The sequence below is a fragment of the Osmia bicornis genome, chromosome 14 (genome assembly GCF_907164935.1).
Source record: "Osmia bicornis bicornis chromosome 14, iOsmBic2.1, whole genome shotgun sequence".
NCBI lineage: Eukaryota > Metazoa > Arthropoda > Insecta > Hymenoptera > Megachilidae > Osmia > Osmia bicornis.
The window spans coordinates 1,898,539-1,914,875 of record NC_060229.1 but is presented as its reverse complement, the minus strand read 5'-3'; the positions used below and the strand labels follow the sequence as shown (position 1 = coordinate 1,914,875).

Genomic DNA, 16,337 nt, shown 5'->3' with positions numbered 1-16,337 from the left:
AAGCATTGTTATATTTATTATTAATATAAGGTTTTTTGTAAGTAGTGATAGAATCTAGGTTTAATGTCGACGACGAACTTGAGAACAGTAACAGCCAACTCAGTATCCTCGCATTTGAAGACTTCCAAGCTTTAACATAGTACAATAAGCTACCCCTTGTGAATAATCTTGTAAATAATCGTCGATTTTATTTAATGTAATTTGTACGATTAAAATAGGAATTTGAACGCGTGATTTTATTATTAAGTTATAAGTTGATATTGCCAGTTTACGTTCAAGGAGCCGAAATAAATGTGAAACGGACATTGTGATCAGCCTTCGTTGTACCTGTTTTTATCTTTTTTTCTTTTTTTTCTTTGTCGAAACTAATAAAGCCTGTCGTAAGGAAACGAATCTAGTATAAAGTTCGTTGAAAGAGGAGGAAATAAAAAGGAAAATGATCTCTTGGTTGTGGTCTCTGTCGATATGTCCCGTGGTCGCGTGAAAGGCCGAGCAATTTCCCTTGCTGAAAAAAGCCGTCGGGGCCGCTTTATCCTTTTAAGAAGCGTTAAACGCGCCCCGATTCATAAACTGGAACTTATTCTTTCCTTTTTTGCCGATAAAGGAGCAAAAAGGCGCGGCGAATGAGAATTTCAACCACCTGTTACACCGCAAAACCACCCCCTTTCTCATCGACTGAATGCTTAAACTGATTTATCGACAGACACCGTGAAATTTGTTGAATGCCCTTAGCGTTGTTCGACGAACGCTCGATTCGCCTTCTAGTCGTTGAAATTCTTAATTCCGACGTTGATTTACGATCCTAAAAAGGAACACTCTAATTTTCTTCGATACCTGACGCTTAGAGGACGCGAGATTATGCATACACGCGGTCTAAACATTCATTAGCCCCGCTACGTCGTGATCTAAGAGGAATATTGATTTTACGTTAATCAGATTGAAAAGGGCGGAGGTATTTCGTAAAAAATTGACACATTTTTTGTAGGTCTGAAAGTTCCCTTGGGGGTAGTAAGATGGCAGCACGATAGTATCTCGAACAATAGGATTCAATTTTTTATAAGTTTCTTAAAAAATTGTCGAACTTAACTGAAATACCTATCACGATTAATTATTTTACATTTATTAACGAGTTCTTGTGAAAATAGCTTTGTAAGAAAATTAAACTCCTAACATTAAAAAATGAAGGGATTTTATATACCCCAATTAATTTTTGTTTTCAATTTAAATTACTTTTCATTTTCATTTTAAAATTTGAAACGCTGATCACCGATGACCATCATGATCAGCCAATATATTAAACAATGTTGATACTTTAATTTACCAAAATCGTGTTATGCATATTCTTTTATTCTACCATAAAATTGAAACCCATTTTCAATGAATGATTTCGTTGAAAACGAAGGAAGAACGAATTTTAATTCCACCACGACGGATAATTTTTCCCCGCGTCGCGGAATTCCGTCTTGTGTCTCGCGCGAGGCATCGAAGTCGCCGATTCGTCGGCGCGCGGCTGAGATTAATATCAGGAAGATCTTTTCGATATTCACGCTTACAATTATAACAGCCGAGATACAGATACTGGCTCGTGGTCGGAATAACCATGGGCGCAGCCATCTATACGCTATATCACGTGTATAAATAATTACTCCGGCGCGCAGCAATTACTATAAGTTATAGCCTAGCCGGCACAATTTGCAATGTCAAGACATAAACACTGCTACCGCTTACATTTGAATACATTAAAGTGGCACGGGATGGCCTGATTGGTCGAACGGGAGTGGCTCAAGCCCTGTATCGTTACGTGAGCTACGATCTGGTTGACGATTTTTATTACGGAAACGATCATCCCGTTGGCTCCGGGCGTTCGATGCCTTTTCTGCCGCACATGCACTCCCCTTTTACTATTGCCTTTCCCTGATTGATGCCCATTCCCATTCCATTCCCGATCTCCTCGCTAAACTGGATTTGCGATTCCCGATCGATCTTGAAGTATTTACGACGCTCGTAATCCCGATAATTTCATTGGTCAATTGTTTTATGACAATTCGAGAAGATCGACGTTCAGTCTCTATGCTACTTGTAGAAGATCGAAAGGGTATAATAGATCGTAGTTCACGAGAGTTTCTCCAATTAGAGACGTGGGATGATTTTTGTGGAAAGAGAGTAACTGATGTGACATTGAGCTTTGTTCTCAAGAGAAACTTGATAGATACTTGTCTTAGAAGGTAAATAATTAAATAGAGCATGTATAGCAATTATTACAAAATTTATCGACTGAATTCGTAAAATGGATTCGGTCGTGCAAATTGAAACAACGTTTGATTTATTGATCACCTCCGACCACAGCAATCACTGAACTAAAAGCGTCCCTTTTATTTTCTCTCCGGAAAGAAGCAAATAAAATCTCACCGCTATTCTATCCTCAAGAAACGAGCTCACCGCACACCGTAATCCGTAATTCAATCTCGCCGTGAAACACCAAAAAATATCTGAATTTCGAAACAGGCAACGCGTTCATCGAACGACACCCATAACCTATCCAGCTAGTAGCGATCGATTTTGAAGTGGATCGGCAAATCACCGGTGAAAATCATCGGTGCAACTTGTTTCCGTTACACAGTGGTCAACCGAGGGCGAGTGTCTCGGGGCGGCGGATATAGCAATCGCGGAGTGTTTTTCGCGTTGTTATATCTCGGCTCGGTCCGATCGCGGGTACGGCATAGAACCATGCACCCTGTAGAATCAGCAAAAGAGGAGAGGAGCGGTTTCGTCCGCGCGTATAGTGCGGCTGCCAGGCCATTTGCCTCTGCGGTCTCTTGATTCCTAGCGACTAAATTTTCATCTGTACTCATTCAAGTTTTAATGTGTTTTTGCGGCATCAGTCATTCAAACTTAATCAACAACCAGTTACGCGCTGGTTCAAACGCGCTCGCGCGGGCGCCCTCGCCTCTGTTCATTCCTCGTCCCAGCAACCATACAAACAGACGGAAAGACACACACACATTGGTACGTCGGTTCTCATGTTTGTGTCAGCGTGGAAGAGTGTGTGGGCGCGACGGAATATTGGTCGGCCGCTCTGTGACGAGAGCGTATTAATTATAACTCTGGTCAGAGGAACGTCAAGAGATGCTTTTGCAGATACCTACGATAAATTGTCGGTTTACCAGCAAATCTCATTTCCAAACCCCGCCATTTTTCCGCTCGTTTGTCCACGCCCATCGGCCAGAGAACAACGCTATGCCCGCGCTAGCGATCGCGGTATTCCCTTTCCTTTACCGGCTTACGTATGTACGTACACACGTGTGTACACACGTCCGACACCGGTCGTACGCGACTGTCGCGTGCACAAGAGTGCAATGACAGCGAAAGGGAGAACGCTTTTATCCAATAAACTTGATACGGGTAATAGGAATGTCGGCATTGACTGTCTTGTCGCGCGTTAACAACGCGACTCTTCTCTTATCAGCCTGATCGGACCGTACCGTGCGTGGATGCACCGAGGGAATTTTTAAGGGGATCGGAATTTGAATTTTATCATTTTTGGGAATAGGGAAAGAATGCTATCAAATTATGATTTTTTAAGATATAACTCGCACGTAAAGTACTTAGCAACCTAATACACAAAGCTTCGTTTCTTTTCAAACAATCTCACGATCAGATCATCTGAACAGAGAAGAATTTTAATTACAAAATTCCATCAGAAAAATCACATTTCGCTTAAACAGTTTCAATTACTGGAATGCACGTCTCGTAGGAAGCGCCGTCAAGAGTCAAGCGAGGGAAGTTAAAAGGGGGCTCGCAAAGCGTGTGACGAGGCAAAAGAGAAACGGAAATAAAATCCGAACCAATTGTCCAATCTCCAAACACATTCCCCGGTTGGCTCCTGGTTACGAAGTTTTACCGTGTACACGCGTGCCGAATTAGCCGAGTGTAGCGGAGAGAGAAGTGTCGGGGCAAGTAGTAGGAGAGACATTTATTTGCCTGTCGCTGGGACCAGTTGGAAACTTCTGCATCCCGTGCCGCTACCGAAGGGAGAGCAACAAGATCGACGTTATCCCAGCAGGTGGAAAGGGTAACGTTAAAAAGACGAGGAAGAAAGCACGCGACCCTCGAACGTGTAGAGGGGTAGGAGAGAAAGAAAGGAAGATAAAAGGACTCGTTCACGATGTAGTAGAAAACTCGAAAGAGAAACGAGGACGGTTGGTGAAGGTGTTGAAGCGTGACCAAGGGAAAAAGAAGGGGATGGGGGAGGGGAAAAGGAAAACAGAACGGGAGAGTGTAAGCGTTGGGATTTGTGTAAAGGTGTCCGTGTGTAATCCATGATCGTGTGAGGGCAAACCGAGTAAGGGGTCTCTGGGTAGAGACTAGAAGGGAGGTCCGAAGAGCAGGGAGGAGCAAGCATGTTTTATTAAGTGCGTCGCGCGTGGAAAAAGCGCGAGGCAATTTTCAGGTGCTAAAGGGAACGCTGATAACACGAGACCACATTTGAAACAGTCCGTTACACTTTTCGACTCGTTATTTTCTGCCATCTCGCGTTTGCCCACGGACTTCTACTTAACGCCCTCCGGATAACGACCTCGTGCCCTTCGAGGGTGAAATTTGATTTTTCCTGTTTTCACTCCTACGCCCTTCCACCTGGCTAATTCCCGGCTGACACAGTGATACTGAAATTACCTGTACCGAGACTTTCCCACGTACACTTCTCGCTCGAATACGATCATCAAAATTACGCTCATTTTACTAATTATTTAAAGAGCAACTTTACAGTTCCTTTTTATTTCTATATAATAGTAATTTCCTCAAATTAAATATAATAATATTTCATCGCAAACTTTCGAAAGAAGGGTAGAAAAAATACCAGCGCGATGGTGTTCATGCGCCATCGGTTCATCCGGATTTCACCCCCTTCTCTCTCTGATCAGCGTATCAAACATTTTCCCCGGTCCTTAGCGGTATTAACGTTGTCCGAAAGACAAAAAAGGATTGCATACATCGTTAACGCGTACCTATACGTACCGAGGAAGCAAGCCATCTATTATTTCACCCGTCAATGAGATGTGTCAGCGGTGACGGGTATACGTCATCCGCGGTGTTCGTCCGGCAGCGGACGAGTCGGTGCGGGGGTTCGCAGAGATAACCAGACAGGAGGAACAGAGATAGATGAACGAGGAGACGGTACGATGGAGAAAGAGGCAGATCGCCGGGCCGAGAAAGGGAGAACAAAAAAAAAAGAAGAAAAAAGAAAAAAATAGCCGGGGAAAGTGGAGAGGCGTCGACAAAGTGAGAATTAATATTCAATCGCATTAACGAATCGTCGCTGGCGACGCCATCGTTATACCAGAAACGTACGCGTACGGTAGCTCGAGGAACGGTGGGAGAGATGTGGGGGAGTCACAGAAAACGGGCTAGCTGAAACAACCCCCTTTGGCCCCCAACCCCTGCGAGAGCGTCGCTCCATCTCGCTCGAAGCGCGACGCCAAATGAAAATACCGAAGGACAATGGAAATACTAATGATTGATTGGATACGAAAAAGAATTATAATTGAAAAAAACGCGGAGTGCTGACCAAAAAAAAAAAGGGGCGAGCATGGGTACCGGTTGGTTGAAGCGAGACGGAACGACGAAGAAAGACAACGTTAACCGGAACGCGTGCGGAGAAACAGAGAAGGCGAACGAACTATTGGGAATAATATATCAATACCCATCGAAGCCACGCATACGAATGCGACGATACCGTGGAGCCATTTCGGAGGCAAGGGGCGAAGGGGTTCGACGGAGACCTGGGTAACGGTGTACACGGGGTAAGGGGTCGAAAGGGTGGCCGTTCGGAAAGAGTAAAAAATATTACACCCTCACACACTGGCGCCGACTCGCGGATGAAACGGGCACTAACCAATACCAATAACGGGCGGCACAAAAGAACGACCGGTCGGTGCGCGAAAAACAGACCCACACCAGCGGCGATCACGATGCCTAGCTGGCATTATAGCTTTTCACGTACCCGGTGGCTTCTCGATAACCTTTCAGGCCAATCTGTCGCTTCGCCACTGTCAAACATCTCGCTACCTTAATATTTGATTATGTTCGCCAAACATTGTCTCGAAACTGACAGGGTGCAATTCTTCTTAATCAAGAATTCTACGAATTACAGGATCGTACTGAACACACTAACACATAATTTTGTGGATTTGATTGTAACATGCATGTAAATCATTGAGCTTGTTCCTCTTTGTTGGAATCATTAATTAACACGTTAAACGCCGCAGTGAAAACAGACACGTATATTACAACACGCTGTAATTGTAATTATTCAGCATACGATTTTCATTTGCCAATTTAAACTTTCCAGATAATCTAATTTATCTTTCAATAAAATAGATTTCATTGGACAATAAATTAGATTAGCAACGAAAGATAATGTAAATAATGTAATTCATGGTTCCTGACGAATCGATCGCTAAAAAATCTGCTCACTCGAAACGATATTAATTCAATACCGTTTGCACCTGTTCGTTAAGTATAAGCGACACGATTCTTATCGCAAAAAAGGAGAAGCAGTGTTCGGTCCCGGGCCGGGCGTCGCGACGCGTCACGCTGACAGCTAGGCGTCTAGTTTCTCGTTCAGGGCGACCCTGTAGATGCCACGTACCGTGCACACGGGATGGGTGGGCACGAAGCGCGCGTTTAGCATTTGAAAAAAGCCCTCGACGGCTGACCGCCTCGCCCGAATCTCCCATACACACCCGCGCAAACAAAAGGCTGCTACATTTAGCATTAAAAAAGCACGCGGACCAGCTCGACTGTGGGCTACTACCTGGGCCAGAGGGGGTGAGAACGGTAGGTGGAGGGCGAAGGAGGTGGAGGAACGATGCAGCCCGATGCCAGTTACTCTCATCTCCGTAGCCGGACATGCGGCCCTCTTCTACTATTGTCCGACTATACGCACACGGTAGCCGAGCAAAACGACAGGGAAAGAAGATCTACTCGTTTCACGGGGGTGAAACAAAGACAGGAAGATCGAAACGTACGGGACGTAGGTATGGGCGGCCTGGATCGGGACAGAAGTGGTTGATGCATTGGGACAAACACATTTGGCATTAAAAAAAGCTCCGACGGTACGTGTGTTCCGCGGAAACGGCGTTCCTCCACCCGACAGCCGTCTCGTGTAAGCGAACCGAGGGTTGCACCCGTAGGGGTTCGCGATACGGATCTGTGTCTGTGTGTATGTGTGAATTTGAGCGAAAGAAAACGGACACGGGTGAAACGTTTCTGTTCGCACCGTGTATCCCTCTGGTTATGTCTTTTATCCAATTTCTGTTGCTCTGTTAACGCGTTGATGATGGACATTCTTTTTGGTTACTTTTATTCTCCAAAGAGGAAACTTGGAATTAAATGAAAGCATCGGTAGGGTGAGCAGGGTGAGTTTAACCCCCCAAAAATGTAGACGAAAATTTGAAGATTCCAAACGTACAAGGTGCGAAACGAAGAAACTTTCATCCCCGATTTTTCGCGTATTATCCGCGTCCAGTTTACGCTCGCTGCGTGTCCTCGCCTCGTCCAAATGCTGCTGCACGGCCCGGGGTTTCCATCATTTTTTTTGTCCGCGTTACTGCACTTCTATTTTCATTCCGCCTCACGTTCCGCAGGCCCGCTCGTGGTGGAGGAGAAAAAATGTGTTCCCCGAATACGATTGATAGGTATGAGGGTGCGGCAACGCGCGCCTGTATACGTGCCCGTGTAGAAGATGACAGAGAAATTATACAAGCCGCGGAGAAAGCGAGAGGTGAAAAGGGGTAGTCGTTGGTAATACGTATTTCTTTGTCTCCACCTGCTACCAGGTGGAAATAGTTATCAAGTATGGTTTATTAGTGAGAAGACATTTCTGAAGGAAAAACGAAAGCTTGAGAAAAACTTTCTTTCTTTTTTCAGATATATTTTCATATCGCTGATAATTTTTTTTTTTAATTTTCGCCCAATTGTGGGATTTTCGTTTATTTGGTATCACTCTGTTAAATAGCAGTAAACAATTTTAAACGATGAACCAATGCTTACGCTTCGTAAGTTTGGAAGAGAATTTGCATGATTCGCGTAGAATCGGTAAACATTCGTGTGGGAATTTAATGTACTCGTTGTTATCGTACACCTTGCAAACGACAATTTTAAATATTACTGTGTGAATATGCGAAGTCAAATACACGCAGGTGCCCAAGGGATTAAGGCTGGCTCGGTCGGATAAACACGAAGTCTCGTGAACAAAATTTCCAAATCACGCGATTGAATTTAATCACGTGTACTTTAAATGAAACAACGTGATCGCGCAAACATTACACTACAGGTCTATCCAACCAATTAATGAGAGAAACGATCCTGTCAAATGATCGTAGATTTTATGAATAGATTTCTTATGAAAAAAATGAAAAAAGTTGTTGAAGTAGCTAATCGAGTAATAAACAATCATTGATCGAGGGGTTCGAAGAAATGGCAATAAAACAACAAGAAAAGAAAAGAAGAAAAACTGTTGAAAGAATGAAAGTTACGTGGAAGGGGTTGATCGGTTGCCCGCCCCTCTCTCGTCCAGCGGATAATTAAAAATAGTCCCCGCGGCCCTTTACTCCTTTTTCGCGGCTCATTAAATCGACTATAAATTATGCATCGAAAATTACAGCCAGGCCATCCGAATATCGGTACGAACTCGGCCCACCCCGCAACCCCCTGGTGGCAGCGTCACGGCATAATAAGCAATTTGTAATCAAGAGGCGTCGTACGGGTGTTATAGTTAGTAAGAAATCCAATGGAAACCCCCCACGTCCCATCCGTGGACCGCGGCACGACGGCCAAGCTGAAGGGGCTGGAGCGTGGTGGAACGCGTAAAAAGAATTGCAAATTGCGAATTAGCATTATGCACCGTCTACTCAAATCGTTATTATCCAGTGAAAGTTCTACTCGTCGTTGATGCTCGGCTTCAACCCTGCCCCCGGGGATGCGCTTTGTCGCGATACTCGCCCCGACAAATCGGATTCGCGTCGTTTCGAGCGGCGACGCAACCGGTTATTACGCAGGAACAGGAGGAAAATTAAATATCGCGTGGGTGCATGCGTCGCTGTTCCCTCGAAAAAATAGCTGATAAACCAGGAAAGAACCGCATTGTTTCAACGCTGGCTGACTGGGATTCCTCGACCCACCTGTTCTTGTTTCATCCGTCAGCTTTTTCAACGAACCGGTGATAGGGAAGCTGGCTTTATTCAAAGTGCTCTATACAAATTTGTTTAACACTTGAACAGTGGATGTTATGAGAGAAAAAATATCATTTAAGAAACCATAGATAATTGATGCTCTAATTCGCAATCTGAACTATGGAAATTGTACCAATTTTCAAATGTATCGGTTTATCGATTAGGAAAAAATTTCATTTTTATATACCAATATTTCGCGAGGTCCGTGATCGATGTTTACTTTGAAAAACAGCATTTTAAAGTAGTGACACAGGGAAAATACGAGTGACGGAAGTCTTGGTGGATCGCGCGTGTCCACCACGTTCCGGTGCCGAATTTAAATAGTGGCCTGGTCGTAATATTGCATTAATAAATGGAATTAGCGAAACAGTAAAGTGCTTTTAACGGGCTGTGTCTATCCTGACTCCTCTAATATGACAAATACACCATGGCGGTTGGCTGCCGGTTTCGTCGTTCTTGCATTCATTAAATGACGCCGACAATGCGGCCCGCGCGATTATTAATGGCACCGTATCAAAATCAATTTTCATTTGTTGAATACTTATGTACGTTGCAATCCAATTTGCACGACCGTACCATTGCCCCTCGTTCCCCCTCGACACCGCGAGCTTTACTGTAATTGAAAGTCCTCGAAAATTTCGACCGGATATCAAGGAAAGATGTGACCGAAGGATCGACGATATCGTGGCAGCTTTTCGTTGAATAATTATTAAGTCTGTCCGATTATAACATTTGCTCCTCCACGGCTATTTTTCTCGCCGCTTATAACCGCTCGAAAACGCTCGCTGACCCGGTTTTTTATCGTTCCCATTGCCGCTACCAAATTGGATGGAATTTTCTGAATTGATCATTAATATTCGCTCGTGAGAGCGATAATATACGACTTGATTACTTTTTTAAAACATGGATGGAAAGTGAAAAAGATTCGACATCAAATCGAATAATCGAAATGGTACGAATAAGGAATGGTAACTTTTGATTAAATTAATTCATCTTGGTCCACTTTTCTTATTTCGGAATATTAAGTTTAAAAATTTCTTATCGTATTAATTTAACATGTCATTTATTGTACGAATTCAATTAGAGGTATGCAAAATGTAAAAGTGCAATGTATGGTAGAGTGTACGATTGAATACCAGTATTTGGATGTGCAGAATCTAAATTTGTTTTAAAATATATTAATGAGGATAATGATTCTTATTTCGAAAATACTCGTATTCAATCGTACATTTCACCATAGATTCTATTTACATGAAACCTCATATGAAATTCCTAAAACATTATTAATTTATAATTCAAAGCTAACCTCTGCATGAAACCATATATTAAATTATAATCCAAAGATAACCTCTGCATGAAATCTTATATCTAATTCCTCAAAAATTATAAATTTATAATTAAAATATAACCTCTGCATGAAATCTTATATCTAATTCATTAAAAATTATACGTTTATAATTCAAAGATAACCTCTACATAAGAAACTTTCCCACGCCAGGATAAGATTCGAACACATTCAACAAAGCTCGTGTTATTAACATTAGAAACATCGTAAAACAATTAATAAATGTGTGGAAATTATTTGACTTACCCAGTTAGCTGCGTATGCGATCTCTGCAGGAGTAGGTTGCTCACTCTACGAATGTTGATACGTAAATGACAACACAAAGCCTATCCGACGCCGCGAGGCTTCTTGCGAACAGGCCATCTTGATACCGTGCTAGGGAAAAAGTTAATCCGTTTAGATAAACACTAGAATTCTTGGCGCGCGGCGGTCGAGCTATCGAATTGTGTACTCATTCGGTCTTGAAGCTTGCTGGTGTCAACACGTGTTTGGAAGACCGAATGAACAAAGTTTATATCTAAACCAAGTGTACATGTTCACATTCCACGGATGTCTCCAGTGTGATCTACAGTAAAAGTAAGTAAATCATATTCTTTTGTTTAAAACGTTCAATTTTTACTGCGTAAGAGTCAAACAATCGAATTCTCTGTTAAACACTTTGACAACTGCGTCATCCAATATGGCTGATTTCATATTATTAGAAACATTCATGTTCTTTGACTTGCTTAACTGATGAAACTGATGAATAATGAAATATTTTGAAAATATCTATCGATTAACATCTTTGGTCTTGACCAAGGCCAAAATTTGCACTAACCTCAACATTGTGCATTTTCCGAACATAACCATATCATAATCACATATTACATATCACGTATCACATACATAAGATTTTTAAAGACAAAAATAATACTTAATAGAATTTTCAACAACTTGAACGTGGTAGTCAAAGTGTTAAACCGAGCACGAACCAAAAATTGATTTCATCAACAAAGAGTAAAATTTGCTGTTCGATGAAAAATAAATTGGCAAATGGTCAAAATATGAATTTTTTTTACAACAAGTACTCTTCAACGCGTAATTCCATAGAATTTCGAGTAATCTTCGGCATCATGAAGTGCCGTACCGCAATATCCAGAAAAATGAATATTCCGTGAAAGCCTTCGAACAATTTTATCGCTTTTTCGACATGCAATTTATTCAGTCGTTTAAACCTCACCAGATATTTTTGCATTACAATTCCAATGTAAATTTCGTGCGGGTAGTTTGATTCGTCGGATGTCACAGTTCCTCCATCGGCAGGGAGGGAACGAAAATAATAACAAAACATCATCCACGCGATGGATCGATCGATTAACGAGCACGATAACGAGCAAGTAGTTAAAGAAAAACTCTCGAAAGATTTGCCGGGGGTAGAAACACATCTTGAGCGAAGATTTCTTGGCCGGAAGTTGCGGACCGTTGACGAAATAAAGGTCCGGTCCGGTAATAATACCGTGAGAGATCAACGAAGCGGTGGGAGATCTCGAAGAAATCTAATTAATTCGCTTCTTTCGAATTGAACTATTTTTCCGCGATCGTTGCTAAGACGAAGGAAAAAAGTAAAGAATCGTAAAAAAAGATGGGACGGGCGGGGAATACAAAGTAGATAAGAGGGTGGAGCGCAGTGACGTATTTCAAGATAAAGTGTGAATAAATTATTTCATGTTTCTTTTATTATATATTTGGACCCGGTAATTTGAATTATAATAGATATGTTATTAAATTTATTCACACTTTTTCGCGAAACGCGCCACTGAGCGAAGGAAGGTAAGGTCCGAGTGGTCAGGAAAAAGACGAACGGAAGGTAGACACAGCGAGAAAGGGACGAAAGAAAGAAAATCAACGAGTTTCGACCGGTAGAAAGTTGAAAAGAGAAGGGCAGAGAAGTAGTAGGTGCAAGGGTGAGCGTGGTCGGTCTCGAAACTACCAAACTACTTTTCAAGCTGCCCCCGCGGCCCTGGCAAGATTATAATTAAAACGTCGCGCTGCGCTGGATAATAAATTAATGCATAATTAACATAGCTAATTATAATACCGGCTGAAATTTTTCTCGTAACTCGCAACACACTGGTACCTCGCATGCAGAGGCAGTGCAGCCTGGTAATTTATGATCGGACATGAAAAATTACCGTCTCGGGGGGGAGGTTTAATCATCCTCGAACCACCCCTCTCCCCCGTCAAGCTGCAACGTATTCGTCGACCTTTTGCCAACCAACGAACACACGTTCGTGCCATCCTACGGACTTAATAACTTATTATAATTCGACGCAACGTTCTGGAGAAGCTGAATCGACAAATTCTTGACCATGTTTGAAACTTTGAACACAGGGTAGGGATATAGTTTATCAGACCAATTTTAAAAAATCGTACGAAAGTTGCTTTCTGTGATTTGTAACAAATAAGAGGCGAAACAGAAGAGGGTGAAAGATGCACAGGGGTTGAGCCGAGAGAAAATCGAGGGGTTCAGAGAGGCAAATCTAGTTAGGGAATGATGAATTTTAAAGGGACTGGATTTGTATTTCTATTTCTCGATTTTCTATAAGACTTTGCAAAAAAGATCATTTTTATATCAATTATCAAAAGATGAATTTTATAAATAGCCTTCTTGCATCTTCATTCTTTTATTATTAAAACATAAAAACTGTCTTCATAAACAATTCTCTCCATCCATCGTCGGTTAAATTAAGCCTAATAATTCACTTACAATTCCATCGTGCCCATCTCTCGCGAGTTTCCGCGTTCATCTTTTCCGCTCGGTTAAATCCGGCTCATCAGGGAAGTGCAGCGATCGGACTGGTCTGTTTAAAAACTTTGTCGCGAGTTACAATTACGCTCGTACACAATCGCACCGAGTTGCATACAGGTGCATCAAGTTCGAATCAGACAGTTAAAGCGGAGGAGCGTACACGTACATCGAAAGATGAAAAGTTTCCGTACGTCGAGCGTCCTGACGCGGTAATAGAATACGGTCTGTTCGTTAATTGACTTATAAAAAGCTTAAATAATTAAATTAGCATTAAAAGCCGTCGCGAGTCGAGGCCCTGCCGGCTATCCTATAATTCAACATTGTTCTTTATTTTCCTGCCAGTGGTAGCTACGTGAAAGCTGCTGCTGGTCTTTTTCAAAGCGGACACACCGCACGCGCGTTAATTCATTAGTCCTCGCTATACATCGTTCTCGCGGGTAAAACTTGGTCCGGTTTTTTAGATTCCCTCTGTCACGGCTTTTCGAGCGATCCGGAAAGCCCTTCCAGAAACGGTTTCCTACGGTAATAATTTACACTCCATACGAGCCGCTACTTTCTCCCCGCTCTTTGATGTTATTTAGGCGCGGCGATATATCGGTAAACCGTGGAAGTAATAAGCGGAGCCTTTTTATTCCATAAATATTTAGAACCGTCAGCCGGACACACGGCTCCGTTCGGCTACCCATAAATCGATACCCCTCGATCGATGATTTAGACGACAACGTCGGCTCGTATCTATGAAAATTTATAGAAAACTTCCGAGTTATTATCACTGTGCCAAATGTATTCTGTTTGGACTTTCGAAATAGAAAGGCCACCTAGGGTGGCTCCGAAGAGGGATCCATTAGACCTCTCGATTGCTATAGTAACTTTATTTTGTAATTTCTCAAGGCACCGATGTTTTTTTCGATAATAATCGGCTAGGCGAGCCATAAAGTCTTTCGTACGAGTCCCAACGTGTCTAAACATATTCCATGGGTGACCATCGCAGCCGGAAAGCGTGCAACGGTCCGGTAACAAAATACTCCCCCAGCGCTGGGTATATAACTTTGGTGGGACAACGCGGGTCGCATCGTTTGTCGAAAAAATCTACAAAATCGCCGGCCGTTAGCCGGTTAAAATCGCGCAACACGACGATCGCTTAGGCACGACACGCCACGAATGCACTAGCGTCGTAGTAATTTGTCCGCGTTATACGAACCGGTCATGGGGCCGGTCCGCCAACCCTGGACCCCTCTGGTCTCTATCTCTCGCCCCTCGCGGCGTTTCGACGGCGAAGGGGGGCTGCAGGCGACGGGCGGCACGGCGAAAATGCAGACAAATGAGTTAAAAAACGCGGGTTGCATCGCCGTGGCCGGCGTCGGTAGAGCCGGCGTTGCCGGCGATTTGACATTGTCGAAAGTTAATCAATGCCTCGGTGGCGGGTTGCAGAGAGCCCACCAGAGAGGAGTGAAGAGGGCGCGAGGGAAACAGACAAGAGGGAGAAAGAGACAGGCCGGAAAGAGGGAGAAAGCTGGATCGTGCAGCCCCGCCCGTGCGCCGTTTCGTCAATTTTTTAAAATTAAATCACTATCTGTCCTTGTTAAATGCATTTCCCGAAACCACCCCGTGCTGCAGCTTGCTCTCTGCCCGCCGCCACCGTCACCGCCGCTACCCTCCCGACCGTATACCGTTCGCGCGCGCTATTGTGCCACTCTTCCCCGTCGATCCACGTGCTGCGCCTAATGACAGACAGTTGGCCGCGAAAAAAAGTGTGTAAATCTGCTGGAACGAGGCAGACAGAGATACACCGATCGAAGTGCAGCCGATCGTCCGTCGGCGGACAGGGTGCATCGAGAGGAGCAGGGAGAGAATCGGAGAGAGCTTCGAAAGAGAGACGGAGACATGGTGGCAGCGAGTACCGTAAGAGAGAGGAACGGCTACGAAACGGCGATGGTGAAGAACGGAAAGAGGAATGGGTACGAAAGAGATAGGAACAACGCCATCGCGGACTCATATATAGATGGCGGGTACGTCCTGGTCTGGCGGAGCGCGGCCATTCCGGTAAAACGCACCGGAATAAAAATAATGGCTGGAAATGGACACGAAGGGGGGTACACCGGCACCTCGTCATTTTTTTCTATTAGCCGAAACTTACAAACACCAGGGGCTTCCGGCCATTTCCGAGCGCACTGTCCACCGCCAAACTGCTCCGCCGACCGTGTCCCTGGTTATGCCACGTCGAAGCTCGAAACGCCACGCGGATAGTTCTCCCCCCATCCATCGCAGCTTACAAAAATCGTGGCCATATTTTTGTTTCAGACTTTCCTGTAACCTCTTTTTTTTCCCTCCCCTCTATTTTTCGTCGCGTTGTTTTGTCGTTTTTTTTTGTTTTTTGTTTTTTTTTTGTTGCTACGCTTTGCTCGACGCGATGGGAACATTGAAGGAGCTGAAGCGGCGTTCAACGGCGCGATTAAAACGTCATCCGCGCGGTGCAAATGACGACACTTTTTTTCCCGCGGACGGTTTCGAGGGTGGGCGACCGAGCACCGCCGCGAATAATTCAGTCGCTTCATTGTCGTTATTAATTTCGCGGGGGAAAAAAAATGCCACCGCACGGTGTTTCGAATGGGTTCAACTTATGCCGCTCTTTGGCTGCGCACCGTTCTGTGCATCGCGTGGATAACGCCGCCCCCGCCGCTTCCGGCCCGTTCAAGGGAAAACCTGGAAGATGAATGGCGAACAGTCTGTGCTACTGAATCGGGGGAACGTTTTAGAAGATGCATGGTATTGCGTGGGTCAGGGTACCGTGATGGAATTTTACGTAAAGCTCGTAAAGGCTTAAGTACAATTTAACCAATTTGAGAAATTCGTGGTCTAAAGACTTTTATTATTTCTAACATCGCCTGAAACGCGTACCAAATGTTTTAAATTCAGTTTTAAGAAGATATGTAGATTGAAATAACAAAAGTATCTGTTACAATATAACTCT

The 16,337-nt window shown here is 43.7% G+C and overlaps 1 protein-coding gene and 1 long non-coding RNA gene across 18 annotated transcripts in view; one reads left to right on the top strand and one right to left on the bottom strand.

The window, feature by feature from the left end:
• The window catches only part of LOC114872557, a 76,407-nt gene extending 65,500 nt beyond the window's left edge, over positions 1-10,907 (bottom strand). For all 11 annotated transcript variants that reach the window (XR_006830072.1, XR_006830070.1, XR_006830076.1 and 8 more), the window contains exon 1: positions 10,825-10,907. This is a non-coding gene — a long non-coding RNA (uncharacterized LOC114872557). The remainder of the gene's footprint in view (positions 1-10,824) is intronic.
• A 144-nt stretch (positions 10,908-11,051) lies between these two features.
• Positions 11,052-16,337, top strand: part of LOC114872572 (POU domain, class 6, transcription factor 2) — a 215,708-nt gene continuing 210,422 nt past the window's right edge. For all 7 annotated transcript variants that reach the window (XM_046288588.1, XM_029179888.2, XM_029179892.2 and 4 more), the window contains exon 1: positions 11,052-11,154. The gene's annotated coding sequence lies outside the window, so the exon portion shown is untranslated. The remainder of the gene's footprint in view (positions 11,155-16,337) is intronic.